This window comes from Desmodus rotundus, chromosome 9 (genome assembly GCF_022682495.2).
Source record: "Desmodus rotundus isolate HL8 chromosome 9, HLdesRot8A.1, whole genome shotgun sequence".
NCBI classification, from domain to species: Eukaryota; Metazoa; Chordata; class Mammalia; order Chiroptera; family Phyllostomidae; genus Desmodus; species Desmodus rotundus.
In genome coordinates, this window is record NC_071395.1 from 36483395 (window position 1) to 36500398 (window position 17004).

The window sequence follows — 17004 nt, forward strand, 5'->3', positions numbered from 1 at the left end:
ACTTAACCTTCACAACAACCCTACAAGGTAGGTGCCGTCACTCTCCCATGCTGAAGACAAGGAAACCGCGGTATAGGAAGGACCAGTACCTTGCCCACGGCCACACAGCGACAAGTGAGAGAACGAGGACTTCAGTCCCAGCAGTGTTCCCGAGTGTGAGTTCTTAGCCACCACACTGCGCCGGGCCCTGACGCTCCCAGACTAGGGTGTGTTTCCCAGGACAGCATTTCTCAAACCATGAGTTGTGACTCATTGCATTGTGCAATAACTCAGTGGGTGCCACCCAATTTTAATTTTTTTAATGGAATAGAGTAGAAAACAAAATATCAAAGGGATCACAGGCAATAATGAAAGTATTATTTTATGAAAATTGTGTTCCAGTTTTATATTTGTGTGTGTAAGTTCTAGGTTACGGCATGAAATGTATTTCTTCCTGGGGGCTGCAATCAAACCCCTTGAAAGTCAGTGCTCTACGGTGAATGTGGGACCAGAGCTGCAGCTCCAGGGGCTCTGGGAACCTGCTGTGTTTGGGAGAGGGAGGAGCTGTGGCCGCGCCTTCAAGAACTATCTGCTCCTGAGTAACAGGAGATGTTAATGTCCTGAAGGGTGTAGTCCCACAAGTCTACCCCATCGGGGTCTCTCTCCTCCCAGTGGAATGTCCAAGGCCAGGAGGAAGGTCCATTCCCACCATTCTCTCTCACCAAACTCTTGCACTTACCATTCATTCTTTGATTAACTGTACTGATGCAAACCTCCATCCCTTGCACATGCAATTTCCTCGCTTGGGTTTCTCTTCCATGCCTGGTTGAATTCATTCTTATGTATTCCTTTAAACTCTGCTCAGATACCAAGTACCCTGACTTAGCCAATACTTTCGTACCTCTTCTTTTTAAGGGAGAGAAACAGCAATGAGAGAGAGAAACATCTATCAGCTGTCTCTCACACGCCCCCAGCTGGGGACTGAACCGGAAACCCAGGCACATGACCTGACAGGGAGTTGAACCAGTGACCTTTTGCTTTGTGAGAATGATGCCCAACTAACTGAACCATACTGGTCAAGTCCTTTTGTACCTCTTATATGTATGCGATTACCATGTGATTGTTTGTTTACCTATCTCTCTCGTCTATTGAAGTTCCCTACAAACAGGAACCATCTTTCTTCATGTTTGTGTCCCAGGCTGTGGCTGCTCCAGAATTTCTGTATGGGATGGCATTAGGAACAGCAATCTGGTTGAAGGAAAGTCCAGGGTACTGGTGTTAAAATGTCATTTGTATAGCTCTTCACTGACACACTATATCCGAGTCCCAGAAAGCACTATCAACCACACATATCAAAGAATGGAGATGGCTGATCCAGCTTATGCCAGAGACTAACACCCCCCCACCGGGGCCCCCCCGGGTCCCACTAATCCCCAATGCCTGGCTCTGAAAACTGAAAACTCTAATGATGTCCTCAGCATGGGGCTAGCTTCCAAAAATTAAAAAGTAGGTCCTACATCGAAAGGGTTTACACACCAGTTTGGAAACACAGGAAATGAAAGGTCCAAGGCACTGGTTCTTAGATTTTCAATTTCTATCAAAATCCTCCTGAGAGCTTCTAAAATGTACATTCCTTACCTTTGGGTATTTATAAATGAAAATAATTGACCAGGTTTACTAAGATGTTGTTTTTTTGGAGATGTTGCTTGAAACCTACTTTTTAACAAGCCATTGTCCAGGCTTTTAGGGGCCAAACCTGACTCCAGTTTGAGGAGTTCTGTACAATTCAGAACTAAACCACAGGCGGAACCTCCAGGGACAAGAGGAAGAGCAGTCATTGGAGAAGCCTTCATGGAGTGGGCAGCCCTTGATCTGAGCCTTTAAGGAGGAGCCGACTTCGAACAGAAGAAGAGACAGGAGCCGGAGGGTGGGCCGGAGATGTGTTGGGAGCCAAGAGCATTGGGCAGCAGCTGCAGCCACCGAAGTGAATGAATTCATCATCCAGGAAGAGCATACAAAGAAAAGGGCTCTGGGATCCTCTTGATGATGTGGCAAGATGAGGAACTGGGGCCAAGGAAGGACAGAGTGAAAGAGGCACGCTCTAAATCCTAGGATCCCAAGCCTGTGGCTCTCAACAGGGGCAATATCGCCCTCTGTAAGGCATTGTGGACACGCACAGCAGCAATTTTGGTTAACACAAGGGGCAGGCTCAGCCTGGTTACACTACGGAAAAGTGAAATGTAGTATCACAAGGCACTAGACTAGAGACGCAGAATGGAAGTGCACTGTGGTAAGGGTCTACAGTGGCATGATGTTGTTTGAAGATAGGCTGAGATAAGTTGAGGGTGTAATTCTGAGTCTGAGGGCAACACTTAAAACAGCAACGACAACAGGGAAACAGGTGTAGTTGACAAGCCAAGACTGGAGATAAGTGGAATATTTTTTAAAAATCCAACCCAAAATAAGACAGGAGAAAAGGAACAAAGAACAAATGAGACAAATGCAAAACAAATAGCAAAATGGTGTAGTTACATCTAACCGTACTGATCATTTTCTTTCCAGTCTTATTGAGATAAGACTGGCACACAACTCTGGAAAAGGTGTACAGCACGCTGACTTGACTGATGATCACCACAATCAGCTTCCTGAACACCCATCATCTCATGGAGATACAAAAATGTTTTTTCCTTACGATGAGAATTTTAGGATTTACTTGCTTAACAACTTCCTTACCATATTTGTAATTACATTAAATGTAAGTGGTATAAACATTCCAATTAAAAGGCATAGACTGTTATATTGAGCAAAAAAGCAAGACCCAGTTTTTTTGCCAGTTATAAGTTGCCCACTTTAAATGTAAATACAACAATGGGTTAAAAGTAAAAGAATGAAAAGAGATATTTCATGCAAGCACTAATCAAAAGAAAGCCAGAGTGTCATATTCATATCAGACAAAATAGATTTCAGAACAAGGATTTTAATCAGGCATAAAGGGGGACAACATATAATGACAAAGAAGTCAATTTATCAAGAGAAAGCACAAATTCTAAATACATGTGCACCTAATAACAGAGCTTAGAATACATAATAACAGAGCTTAGAATAGAACTGCAAGGAGAAATAGTTGACCAACTTGACCAACTAGAACATTATATCCAACAACAGCAGAACAGACGTTCTTTTTCAAGTGCGCCTGGAATTCATCCAGGTGCGCTATATTCTGGGCTATAAAACAAGTGTCAAAAAACTTAAGGGGATGGAAACCATACAAAACAAGTTCTCCCACCATGATGGAAGTAAGCTAGAAATTAGTAACAGAACTATATCTGGAAAATCCCCAACCATTTGGGGGAAAACATAAATCACAAGGGCAATTACAAATATTTTGAACTGAATGAAAACAAAACTGCAATCTATCAAAAATTATAGGATGCAAAGAAAAATTTAGAGAGAAATGTGTATCTTTCAATGCCTGTGCTAGAAAAGAAAGATGTCAGATCAATGGTGTAAGGATTTAGAAAAGAAAAAACAAACCCAAAGTAGCCAGAAGGAAACCATAAAGATTAAAGCAGAAATCGATGAAATGGAAGAAAGAAAACGGTCAATTGTTCCTCTGGATGAAGATATAAAAACTGCAGTACCTCATGGGTAATGTTGAGTTTGGCTTCCTTGGGTGTGTAATGCAGACGAGGCACATGACACGCAGGGATATGCGAAGTAGCAGGAAAAACTGCACGTCTTCTGAGAGGATCATGTTTATTGACAAGTCAGGGGGAAACATTGTTATGATGATATAAAAATTAAATACAATACAAAAATGTACCTAGATTTATTTTATTGTAGTAGAGAGATATAACAAAATTTACCATCGTTTCCATTTTAAGTGTATACAGTTCATCGTGCTAATTATATTCACGTTGTTGTGAAACAGATTTACAGAACTCTTTCATCTTGCAAAACCAAAGTTCTACGCCATTAAACAACTCCCCTTTCCCCTTCTCCCCAGCTCCTGGTGATCACCATGCTACTCTCTGTTTCTGGCTTTAACTACTCTAAGTAAATAATATTGGGGGACTCATATAGTATCTGTCTTTTTATGACTGATTTATTTCACTTACATAATGTCATCAAGATTCATCCATATTGTAACATGTGACAGTGTTCCCTTCCTTTGTTTATTTGATTGTTTGTCTAGAGAGGGGAAAGGAGGGAGGGAGGGAGAGAGAGAGGAACATCGATGTGAGAGAGAAACATCAATCAGGTGCCTCTCACACGTACCCCAATAGGGGACCAAACCCACAACCTAGGTATGTGCCCTGACTGGGAATCGAACCCGCAATCTTTCACTTTGCAGGACGGTGCCCAACCAGCTGAGCCACATCTGTCAGGGTCATTCCCTTCCTTTTTAAAGCTGAATAACATCCCGTTGTGTGCACGCATTGCATTTGGTTGCCCATTCATCCATCGATGGACACTAGGGTTGCCTCCGCCTCGTGGCTAATGTGAATAATGCTGAAATGAACGTAGGTGCACACACATCTCTTCAAGAGCTCTCCTTCCCTTCTTTTACATAAATATCCAGATATGGAATTGCTCAATCAAAGGTTAATTTTTTTGAGAAACTTCCCTACTGTTTTCCACAGTAGTTGCAAAAATGTGTGTGGATTTTTAAAGAAAAACACTGGCTTCTAGGAATTCGCTAGCTTATAGAGGGTTAGCTCTGTCATACCCAACATACCACAAGGACCGGCTTTCACTCTGGTCTGCCATTAGGCTCACCTGGGTGCAAAAGGTCGGAAACCCTGGGGCGGTGGTTAAAAACACGTGCGATCCATTCAGAACTAGTGTGACCTAGACTTACGAATACCAGATCTGCTATTAATTACCTCTGTGACTCTGGCTACGCGACTAAAATTTGTGAAGTCTTAGTCATCTGCCTGTAAAATGAAGATTCAATAACTAGTATAGCTAAACTGCTTCGTATAATGCCTGGCATGTAGCTAATGTGCAGTAAACAGTAACTAGTGATATTCTATCACTGTTCTCTGTAAAGACACCCACGTCTTTTCCAATTCCTCATGATAGTATTTTTGCAGTATCTTCCTCATGACAGATATACCATGTCCAGCACTGTGTCAGGTAAACCTTCCATGTATCTCCAATAATGACGTGCATGGGGCGCTCACAAATTCTCAAGTGTATCTCATTCTGTTACAGATGCTTTTTCTGGCCTACATTCTCTAAAAATGGGATGCTCACTCTCATGTACTACTTTTGTGAATCCAAATGGGTTTGGCCACTTTATTTTATTTATTTACTTTTAATATGCTTATTGATTTTAAACATTGAGAGAGAAACATCAATGTGAGAGTGAAGCTTCGATTGGTTGCCTCCCGTATGCACTGTGACCAGGGATTGAACTCACCATGTAGGTGTGTGCCCTGGCAGGGAATCGAAGCCCCAACCTTTTTTTTTTTGGTGTGTGGGATGACACTGCAAACAACTGAGCCACCCGGCCAGGGCAGTTTGGCCATTTTAGCAAACCACTGGGCAGTATGTAACACAGCCCTTAACACGTCCAGGCCCACCATTGACTGAGTTACTTTCTTTCTAGGAATGTATTGCAAAGAAATATTATGAAATACAAAGACTTATGGACAATAATGTTCATCAAAGTGTCAAATGTAATAGAAAATGTAACTATTGTGAATGTCTAGCAACAGGGAAATAATTTTGAAAGTATCGGACAGTCGTACAATGGAGATTTGTAAAAGGTTTAGCATTATAAGGAGCTTGATTCAGCAGATCATTTGAAATAAAAGTAACATTATTACATCATTTTAAATGGAAAAAACAGGATATCAAGTTATAGACAACTCTGCAATTCACAACCGTATTATATAGGCATAAATACACCAACATGCTAATTTATATGTTTAGTTTTCATTCTATTGAGATCTTATTATGTATTAGGTATTGTGCAAAGTTTTGAAGATACAAATATAAACACAGTTAAAATTCTCATTCTGAAATGTCTTGCAATCTAGATGAAATAGTGTTTTGATATTATGATAATTTTTTAAATATTTTACTTATTTCTTTTTAGAGAGAGGGCAAAGGAGGGAGAGAAACATCCATCGGTTGCCTCTCGCACACACCCCAACTGGGGACTGAACCCGCAACCCAGACACGTGCCCTGACCTGAAATCGAACCAGCGACCTTCTGCTTTGCAGGAAGGCGCGAACCAACTGAGCCACAGCGGTCAGGGAGGCGTGACAATTTCTATAATGAAAGTGCTGTATGTTTTGTGAGGGTGGAGCGGAGGGAAGGCCCCACCCGTCGGTGGAGTGGGAGGCGGGTGCGGCGGCAGAGACCGGTGCACAGAAGAATGCTGTCTGAGCTGACTTTCGGAGGGTAGCTGGGAGGTCAGACAGGCAGAGGACAGGAAGAAAAGGCTGGGGGAATGGAATGGAGAGAACAGCATGTTCAAAGTGAGGGATGTCACATGGCATTCTGGAAGTGACAAGGAGCTCCCTAAAGGAAGGATTTATGGTAATGAGAGGACGTGCCAGGAGTTGGAGCCAGAAGGATTGGCAGGGTCCTGAGGCTTCTCGAGGCTGAGGGAGGGGTGGGAGCCGGGGGGTGTGGGCGTGGCCCTGTGAGCGTTAAGGCCAATTTAAAGCAGGGGAACAACATAGGGTTAGCAAAGTCATTCTGACCGCAGGGGTGCATGGGGGAAGGGGCGGTGACCAGATGCAGGGAGTTGGCTGGGGAAGGAATGGATTGGAGGGGGCCAGGCTGGGTGAGAGCCGGAACTAAGCGTGTGACGTGAGGGGCTAGAGGAAAGACCTGAAACAGGGAGAATCAACAAAACTCGGTAACTGAACAGAGACATTTCCAGGTTCCTGGCTTGAACAAGTGGGCAGATAGTGGTGCTATGATTAAGATGAGAATATGAGAGGAGGGGAAATTTCCATAGGGAAGGATTAAGTTTGGGGCATTACTTTTTTAAAGATTTTATTTATTTATTTTTAAAGACGGGGAAGGGAGGGAGAAAGAGAGGGAGAGAAACATCATTGTGTGGTTGCCTCTTGCACACCCCCAACTGGGGACCTGGCCTGCAACCCAGGCATGTGCCCTGACTGGGAATCAAACCGGCGACCTTTCAGTCGACAGGCCAGCACTCAATCCACTGAGCCACCCCAGCCAGGGCTGGGGCATTCAATTTAAGATACGATTTCTTTAAATAATGTAACCAAGCTGACTTCTTGACTACAATTAAGTTACACAACTTGCTTATGAGCTGTTTTTCATTAACACCATCAGGGAGTCATGGGGCTCTGTGTTTTAATAACCCAAGCTGGGCAGAGCAATCCTGCTAAAAGTGGACAAGGGCACTCTCAGAGGCAGTGACTGCGATAATATACTAACCCATGAGCGAGTTACGTTTAAGTCCTAGCTGTAATGCATGTGAAAATATATGCTTGAATTAGAGTAATGAATGCTAAACGTATTGCACATTAATTTGCATGCAACATAACATCAAATTATCGTAAGTCACGCAGTCGCAGGGAGTCTGCTTCACGAATATGCGTTTCGTTTGCATGGTGAAACTTTAGATGAAGACTCTACACTCCCTGGTCTCCCCTACTGCTAGGTGTTGTCAGTTCACTAACTCCTGGCCAGGAAATGGAAACAGTCCATGTGGTTTCCAGGAAGTGTTTTTAACTGCAGGAGTGTACCCTTTTTCTTCCCTTTCTATCTCTGGCTGGATTGCATGTGGGCGTGATGGATGGAGCTGCACCAACCCATCTGGGTCCTGAGTGAAGATAGGAAGCATGCTGGGGCCACAGCAGGGTGGCAGAAGCCTGGCCTTCACACTGCGGGCACCAAACCTACTTCAGATGCGTAAAAGGAAAATAAGTCCCGTTTTTGAGAACTTGTTTTTCTGTCAGTCACAAATGGATGTAATCACATTGGATTTAATTTCTGTTTTCAGCAGTAAAGTTTATATAAAATTTTTGCCCTACCTATATCCTGAGATCATAATAATACCCCCAAAGCACTGAAATATTATATATAAATAAAAGGACCATGAAATTTGTGTTCTATGGGGGATGCAGCACAACTCACCAACCAAAACAACAGGTGATAGGTTCCATTGCTGTTGTTCACCGGGGACATGGAAGAGGGGGTCATTAGCCCAGGCTGAGTGAGAGTGACATTTAAGGTGAAGCCCCAGCATAAGGAGGGCATTGCCAGGTATGGGGGATGTGTGGGGAGAGGGCGTTCCAAGGCTCATACAGCGTGGTGAAGGCGATGGTGTGTATAACTTCTAGGCAGTGGTCTCTGGAAGGCTAGTGTGTTTAGGGAAGAGTATGTTACCCAGAGTGGCCAGAACGCCGTATGCAATGGGACTGGCAGAAGAGGAGCCTGGAATGATTGGGCCTTTGGCAAGGGCTTTGATGATCAAACTGAGGAATTTGGACTTGATCTACAGGTCATTAGGAGCCATCACGTGATCTGCGAAGATAAGCCTGTTCGTGGCCTGCCAGACAGTGATCCCACAGTTCTGGACTCAATGAACCTTGTAGTTCTGTGGCCAAGAAAATTGTGAAGGGACTCCATGCGGAAATACGATGTCATTGCAATTTTTTTCCAAGGGACTCAGACAATTTGGGGCAAAGGGTGGGAGTTGGGGGAAGGAAAGGAGGGAGGTAGGGAGACACACACACAGAGACAGACAGACAGACAGACAGAGAGAATGTGTATGTGTGTGGGTTTAATAGGTGCCCCAGCAGTACATGAGGGAAGAAGAGAGCCTGAAGACTCGTAGAAAAGATTTCAAAGGACTGGAAGGAAGAATCAAAATGAATCTTGAAAAGTTTAATTAAGACCATGGAGCATTTACTGTCTTCAGGAAAGAGAAAACCGTGTCTAAGTGTATTTGTAATGAGATCTTCACACTTTCTTCCTTGGTCTATTTTTGTGGCTTCTCTGAAGGTGAATGGTACTAGATGTTAAATATCTTTTTGTTAAATATTGTTTTGATATGATTGACCTTCTAGAAATATTACCTGTGGCACTTATTTAATTTTAGATTTTTTTTCTTTATAAATACCCAAGGGAAATTTTATAACCTTGACCTTGTATTTCAGGAGAAGAGAGCAGACGTGAGGTGCCTACAGTGTGCCCGTTGTGTGGCTGGCATTTTGCCCACGTTACCCGAGCTGGTTCGCGCATCACTGTGGCCCCGTAAGGAAGGTGTTACGCACCAATTTTACAGGGTGCGCTGAGGGTCTCAGAGACTGAGGATAGTGCCCAGGGTCTCTCACAGAGGCAGAACCAAGATGTGCATTCCAAACAGCTCTACAACAGAACTCATAATCTTTCCCAACACCCAGAATATTCTGGCTCTGCCTCTCTTGAGGAGTTTACTTGCTATTTTTAGAGAGAGGGGAAAGGAGGGAGAGAGAAAAACATCGATGTGGGAGAGAAACATTGATCAATTGCCTCCCACACGTGCCCCAATAGGGGGCCACAAGCCAGGCGTGTGCCTTGAATGGGAATTGAACCCATGACCTTTCACTTTGTGGGACAACGCCCAACCCACTGAGCCACATCAGTCAGTGCTGGCTCTGCCTTTTATAGGCTGAGAGAACTTGGGCATGTTGTGCATCCTTCATGAGGCAAACTAAGTTATACTTTGTCACTCCGCCGTGATGCTAACATCACTCTCCTAAGTTACACTTCCAATTCCCAAGGAAATGCGTCTGGGAACCTTAAAATGAAGCGTGCTGGTTGGTGGATGAGGGAGGGCTACTGTGTGTGTTTTCCTCTGACTGCCCTCAAGGTCTTCTTTTGTTTGTCTACTTAGTTCTCGGATCTTGAATCTGCAGTTTGATGTTTGCTGTTATTCCTGGGGAAATTTTGGTTATTTTTCCCTTCATCCTGTGTGCTGCCTGCAAGAAACACACTTTAAATATAAAAGCACAAAAAGACTTAAAGTAAAAGGACAAAAATATTGATGTGTACAAGAATGCGTGGTTTTGTTTTGACCACGCATTATTATTATTCCATGATAATAATATTTATTATCATGGAATAAAGAAATAAATTTTAAATAGCATCTGCTTTGTCCCTCGATAAAATTCAAGAAGTTATGAACCAAATCAAAGGTTTAAGAAATGATAAGAAAACAGAGTAACATGAAGTGGACTGAGAAGAGAAAGGAAGAAATATGGAGATGTCTGTGATACTGGGAAGTATTGAAGGAAAATAAAAACGCATATCAGAATCAGGACACGTGCTAAAATTGGTAAGATAAATAAGTGAACGACTCACCATAGATAGTTTAAGCCAAGTGTAATACAAGCTTGAGATTTTCTCCCCGAATGCAGAGGAAAAAAGAGAAATAAAAAATTTAAAGTGAACAGTAAATAGAACATGCAATGTATTAATCTATATTCTTTTGGTACAGATCACCGAAATTTATCGGAAACCAATGTAAGCATCAAAGGGAATTCATGGGCCCACAAGGGAGGGAGGGCGCGGCGTGCTTTAGGCTGGCGGCTTGTGTATGTACTGCCGTTTAACAACCATCTATCCTAAGCCATTCCTACAGTCGCTTTCAACAGTTCGTCTTTGTTTGCTTGTTCATGGCACTGGGATACACACTCATTGTAAAGAGAACATTCGTTTACTTATTTACTCATTTCTCATTGATGGTATTGAGTGCAGTTAAGGTAGATCTTCAGGAAAGAGTCTATGGGAGACTTACTTTATAGAAATTCAGTTAAAAACCAAATGTGGTTTGATTTCCACATTTGAGTTTCTACTTTTCTGTCTTGGCTTTCTATTATGTTTTAAGAATTCAGCAAAAATTCGTAATTAAGTCCCACAGGGTCTGGGACTTTTTTCCATTGAGATAAGAATGGGAGTTTATTACTATGCAAATCCTGTGTGATCAAGGCGCATTTCTTCCTGGAAATCGGGGAGGTACTTGCGAAAGGCAGATCTTGTCATTCTGATTGCCTGGCATTGCTTCTCAAACGGGCCGGAGCATGCAGGAGAGAGGATTAGCCACCAGGTGGTGCTCTTTGCTCTTGCTGGTTTCACTCTGGGATCTTGGGCAACAGTTTTGCAAAAACAGAGGTTGCTAAGCCAGAGCTCTGCACTTTGGTAATTAGGGAACAGGTTGCTATGGTGATGGAGGATGTTTATGCCTTTGTAAGAGCCAATGTCTATAAACTATCAGATTGCTTCCTTTAATGATAATGGCTGGCATAGCAAGGTCATGAAAATCCCCTAAGACTGCAAATTTCATTGGTTGCATTTCTGTCTGGGTTATTCTGTGACTTACGGGCTGTATGTAACTGGAGGGAGTGAGGAGTGACAGCATGTACTTCTTTTAACATGTTTATCTTCTTCCACATTGGATTTTAGACATTCCCATATTTGTTTTCTCCTCCTCATCAGAATGTCTCCATGTGGTTTTCATCAAAATACTCCATTAAGAAAGATAATGTGGTCTAACAGGTTTGGGGAAGACTGCATACCACTGGTCTCAGAGATTCCCAACACATACCAGCATATTAAAATCTAGGCAAAGTCCTGTTTTATTTCCAAAATGTCATATGACAATTGAACCCATTTTAGTAGAATAGTCATTAACACCTAGGGAACCTACCCTCACTTTGTTCCTAAGATGTTAATCAATATTCTAGGAAGAATGGGTTCGATTATAACTTAACATGTTTGTGTAGAGCTGACCAACAGGTGTTGAGCTCTTTTCTGTGGCACAGGCCCAGCAAAGGCTCAGCACATTGTGGAGGCTCAATAAATATTCATTCTGGGAGATCCAAGAGGATGGCAGATTAGGTAGAAGCTACACTAACCTCCTCCCAGGACCAAACTGGAATTACAACTGATTTATAGAAAAACCATCTTGAATAATCAGCTGAATACTAGCTGGAGAGAAGCCTTATAACCAAGGACTTACAGAAGAAGCCACATCGAGACTGATAGGAAATGTGGAGGCACGAGAGGGCTGGTTGGGCTCCCACAGGTGGCAGCTTAAGTTCTGGAGGGATGTGTCAGCTGTGGAGGTTTCCCCTTGAGGAGTGAGAGGTTTAACCCCAAGCCGGGCCCCCGAGCCTAGAGCACCAGAACTGAGAAAGGCACCCACATAACATCTGGCTGTGAAAAGCAGCGAGGTCTCTGTCTACCAGGGAGAGCCAGCTAGAGACACAGCCACCCTCTTAAAGGGCCAATGCACAAAATTTTGTTTGCAGTCACTTACCCTGGGCTCCAGTGAAGGGAGGTGAGAGAGGACTAGAACCATGTGAGGAAAGTCTGAGGTTGGTGGCTCTGGGAAAAGACCTAAAGGATCAGCTGAGTCATTTCCCTGTACTGCAGAAGCATCTTTCTCAGGCAGAGCAATCTCCTCCACGCAGCATCAGCCTCAGGGGCAGCAATAGCCCCACCTGCAGGAATCCCTCTTGCCCTACCCTACGGAGTAAAACTTGCTTAGGAGTACAGCTGGAGGCTCTTTCAATGACTAAGCCTAACAGGCAGCCTCCAGGCAGAGGTCGATATCTGGTACTTTGAGACTTTTGCAGACCTGCCTCTGGGCCCAGTGCTGGTAAAAGCCAGCCTTGGTGCACAGTTTGTTCCTTTCCACATGCACCCAAGCCCAGCAGAGGCAGGCACAAGTGGATTGCTGACAGCCCCAAACAGGTTGCCCACGGCCAGTCACAGGCAGCGTCTGTCAGAGGTCTGCACCGGAGTCTTTCAGAAGAGGCCCGGAACGAACACACCCAGTGGCCAGCTTCAGAATAACAGAGCAGGATCCAATAAGAGATTTTTGCAGGCGCCAAACCCTGCCAAGGAGAATTCTACTTCATGTGATCAGCACCTGCACAGCAGCTGGCATGCTGTGTTGGGGGTTGAGCCTCACAGTCATCCAGCCTAGGGGTCGATGCCAAGCATGAATGGTCCAATAGCAATCAGGACTCAATTACACAGGAGGGCCCACACAACATGCGTAAGGGACACTCCTAGAGTTACCAGCTCAATGATCAAAGAGACTCAACCACTGGGTCCCACAGGACACCTGCTACATAAGGCCACTCTACCAAAACTGGGAGTCATAGCAGATCTGCCTAATACACAGAAACAAACACAAAGAGGAAGCAAAAATGGGGAGACAGACAGGCCCCAAATGAAAGAACAAGAGAATTCTCCAAAAGAAGAGCTGAATGAAATGGAGGCAAGCAATTTATCAAATAGCGAGTTCAAAATACTGATTATTAGGATGCCCAACAGCATGAAAAAGGGCTTAGAAACCATAAAAAGGGAATAGTTAGAAATGAAGAATGCAATATCTAAAATAAAGAATACACTGAAAGGAATAAACAGTAGATTAGATGAAGCAGAAGATCAAATCAGCCATTTGGAAGACAAGGTAGGAAAAAAACACCCGATCAGAACAGCAAAAAAGAAAAAAGAATTTTTAAAAATGAGAATAGTTTAAGAGACCTTTGGCATCAAGGATGCGGAGCAGCATCCCTGCCCTCCCCACTCGAGGCCAGTAGCATCATCTGCCTCACATTAGTTCATCAATCTTTTCAGCCCCCCACTGAAGCAGTGCCGCCTCCCTAATGAGGCCAAAGCCTGTTTCTGAGCTGACAAGCAACTTGCCCCAAGTTATCCCATCAAATGTGTGCTGTGGGCTTTCAGCTGCCTCCTGTCTTTTCACCCTTGGCCTCTCCTCTTCCTCCTTAAAGACCTCGGCAGACGGCTACTCAGAAATGTCTGAAAGAATTGGCCATTTCCAAAGTGGATTGAAAAGCTGCAATGTTTACATTCGGATAAAACAGGATTCGAAAATGTGTCTCTCCAAACGCCCACTACACCCCCCCCCCCATTAGTAGGCTACATTTCCTCAGAACTACCTAATGTTTCTCTTTCTTTTCCTTCTTGCGTGCCCCACCCCCATGTCACTGAGTCCAAAAGAGCAGTGAACGGTGAGCAGGAAACGGCATAGCCGAGGCGTTGAGACAGTTACTGTTTTACCCGCTAAAACCAAAACGTTAGATTTTTCAAATGTGTAAAATCTTTCCACATTTGGAAATGTGGTAGAAAAAATAATTTACCTTCATCGTAGCAGCACATTCTATAAAATACCCAGGGGTAAGAATGATAAGAAAATTCACTAGTCTGTATGTACATCTGTATATGTGTGTGTATGTAACTATATGTATATTTATATGCATGTGTGTACTCACGCATGTATGTGCGTATAGATGACATTACTAAAGAACGGTGGATGGAAGCATGCACTGTTACAAATCTATCGATTCTCCCCAAATTGATCTATAAATGCTATACGTTGCCAGCCCAAATGTGAAGTATTTGTTCTAACACTTGACAAGCTGTTTGTACAGACACGTTGAAAGAGAAACTCTGCATTAACAGCCTCGAGAACACTGCAAAAGGCAAAACGAAGAAAGAAATGTGCTCCAGGCTACCGAAGAGTAGGCACTGTAAAAGCGTAGTATTTGTTAAAGGGGGAAAAACAAGTGAAAAATAGGGGTTTAGAAACTGATTTACATGTAGGAATTCAGTATTTTAAAAGATGACATTTTCAATTGCTGGAAAATTAAGGAATATTCCATAAATGCGCTTGGGTCATTAGGTAAACATGGCCAGATGAATAGAGAGGAAGCTTTACGGTGTCTGCCAGGCAAATGAGAAGGAAAAGAATAACAGAAAACAACAGAAGACGACAGACAGGAGGACACCACAAATGCAACGGGAGCGGGAGCGCCAGGGCCAGTTGGCAGATTTAAGGGAGGAACCCAAGCGCAGGTGAAGGTCGTGAAGTGGGCTGACTGAGAGGGGAGAGCCCCTGACGTTACATGAGAAACAACGAGCGTCGCTTATTCACCCGAGACGAGCGATCACCTGTTGTCGTCCAATGTCTGGTACAAGAACAGCGTCGCTTTGTCTTCTGTGTGCGTTAGGAAACAGGGGTTAAAACCTAAAACGGTGATTGCTCCCAGAAGGCATTTTATCTCTGCGCCCATGCGGAGTGTTGCTATCTGGCTTTCACAAAATAATATAACCCTTTGGGGCAAAGATGCAGCCTCATCGCCCGGCACTGGAGGCCCAGATGGGGAAGACACCAGGACCGCGCCTGGGGCACTGCAGTAATGGGGAGGAAGGAGAAAAACACACCACAGATCACCACGTGCTGAACGGCCAGGACCTGGGCCTCACGGCTTCCCCGAAGGTGGCAGGCAGGTTCCAGGCCAGGAAAGCCAAGGTGAAGCTCACTAGGGTCAAGGAGCCCAGTCTCCCAGGACACGGCAGAAGGTAGTGACAGAGCCCTTGTTGCACACGATGAGGAGGCCATGCTCAGAGGGTGCACCTGTTCAGTGAGGGGAGGGGAGCTTCCCAGCCAGACTCCACAGAGGATGGGACGGACCAGGGAGCAGATGGGAGTGATGGAGTCAGATGCCCCTGACACCAGCCACCTCCTTGTCCTGGTCCCTGCTGCAGTGATCTTGAAGGCCAGCACCACAGTAACAGTTTTGGCGAAGACCATGGAAACAGCTACTGTACAAACAACTCCAAACGTCACCTGTGGAAGAATGCAGGTGGCTGTGTTGGGATGGCCGATGAAGACGAAGGAGCCGAGGAAACAAAGCCAGGGAGATGAGCAGGACCTAGCTGAGAGTCTGTGTATTGGCCTTGACAGTGGGCGGGCCTCAGTGCTTCGCAAAGACCCCGGGAACCCCAGCGGTGACGACGGAGAAGCCAACAGCTGTGCAAGTCAGAGTCCTCCCTAAGGAAGCGTCAAAGCCGGGAATGTCACAGCGTTCAGCAAGCAGCGGTTTCTGTCACGGCGCGGACTGGCTTGCTGGACACTCTGGAGTTGGTCACTATCTGAAAAGAAGCCAAGTCTCAGTGTTTCCGGTGCTGGCCACTCTTCCCAACACACGCAAGTTTTCTTCTGATGTGGTTATCAGACACTTCACTTTAATAAATACCCATGTTAAAACACCACAGTTTTATATCAGAATACAGTCAGCTTCGAGTAAGAGATAATTCAACTTCAAAAAGTCCAATATTTGGTTGGTGTGTTAGTCGTAGTTTTCCAGAGACTTGAGGTCTCCAGGGCAAATCATTGCTGTGGCAGGCAGTTTTCCAGCACACCAGTCGTGGGGCGGGGGGAAGACGGGGAAGGGAAGGCACACGAGCATGTCAATCAATGTGGACATCGAGCATTGAACGGCTGTGGTCAACCAGAGCTTGAAGGACCGGGGGGTCGCTCGTGGGCCAGGAAGAACACAGTCCTCAGAGTCCTCGTGGCCAAGAGGGAGGCAGCTGCCGGACGAGTGCAACAGTGCCCGTCGGCTGTCATTCAGGGGCTGTGCCAGGGCTATGAATCCTCCATGTCAGCATTCTCACTTTTTCTGTAAAGGGGCAAAGAGTAAATATGTTTGGCTCTGTGGGCCGTGTGGTCTCTGTCTGGACTCCCCGACTCTGACCGTGCAGCACCCAGCAGCCGTTGTTACAGTTGAAAACGGGGGTGCTTTTCTCATGCCTATTTCTAAAAACAATATTAAAATAACACGTACCATAACTGTAGCTTTTCTTTTCGAATTGTTCTTGTATAGAAATCCAGTTCTTTGATTTGCCTAACTTGATTTTTTTTTGTTTCTTCGTAACATGTTTACTTTGAAAATACATTTCTTTGATAAAATGATTGGAATTGCGTTAAAGTGAACATTATTTAGGAACGTGATGGTGGAAACATAAAACACTACCAGCATTGCTACGAGAGAGACTTACGATGGAGTCCGGGGGCCATTAGGGGAGCGGAGCTGTTTGCGGGTCTCCGGCCTCAGTTTGCAGAGCTGCCGCTAAGTGGCTAACCTGCTGCTCACCTCAGCTCAGCGCTGAGCGGGAACGTCCTGGAGCAACAGCCGCTGCCCAGACACACGTGGCCCCAACCA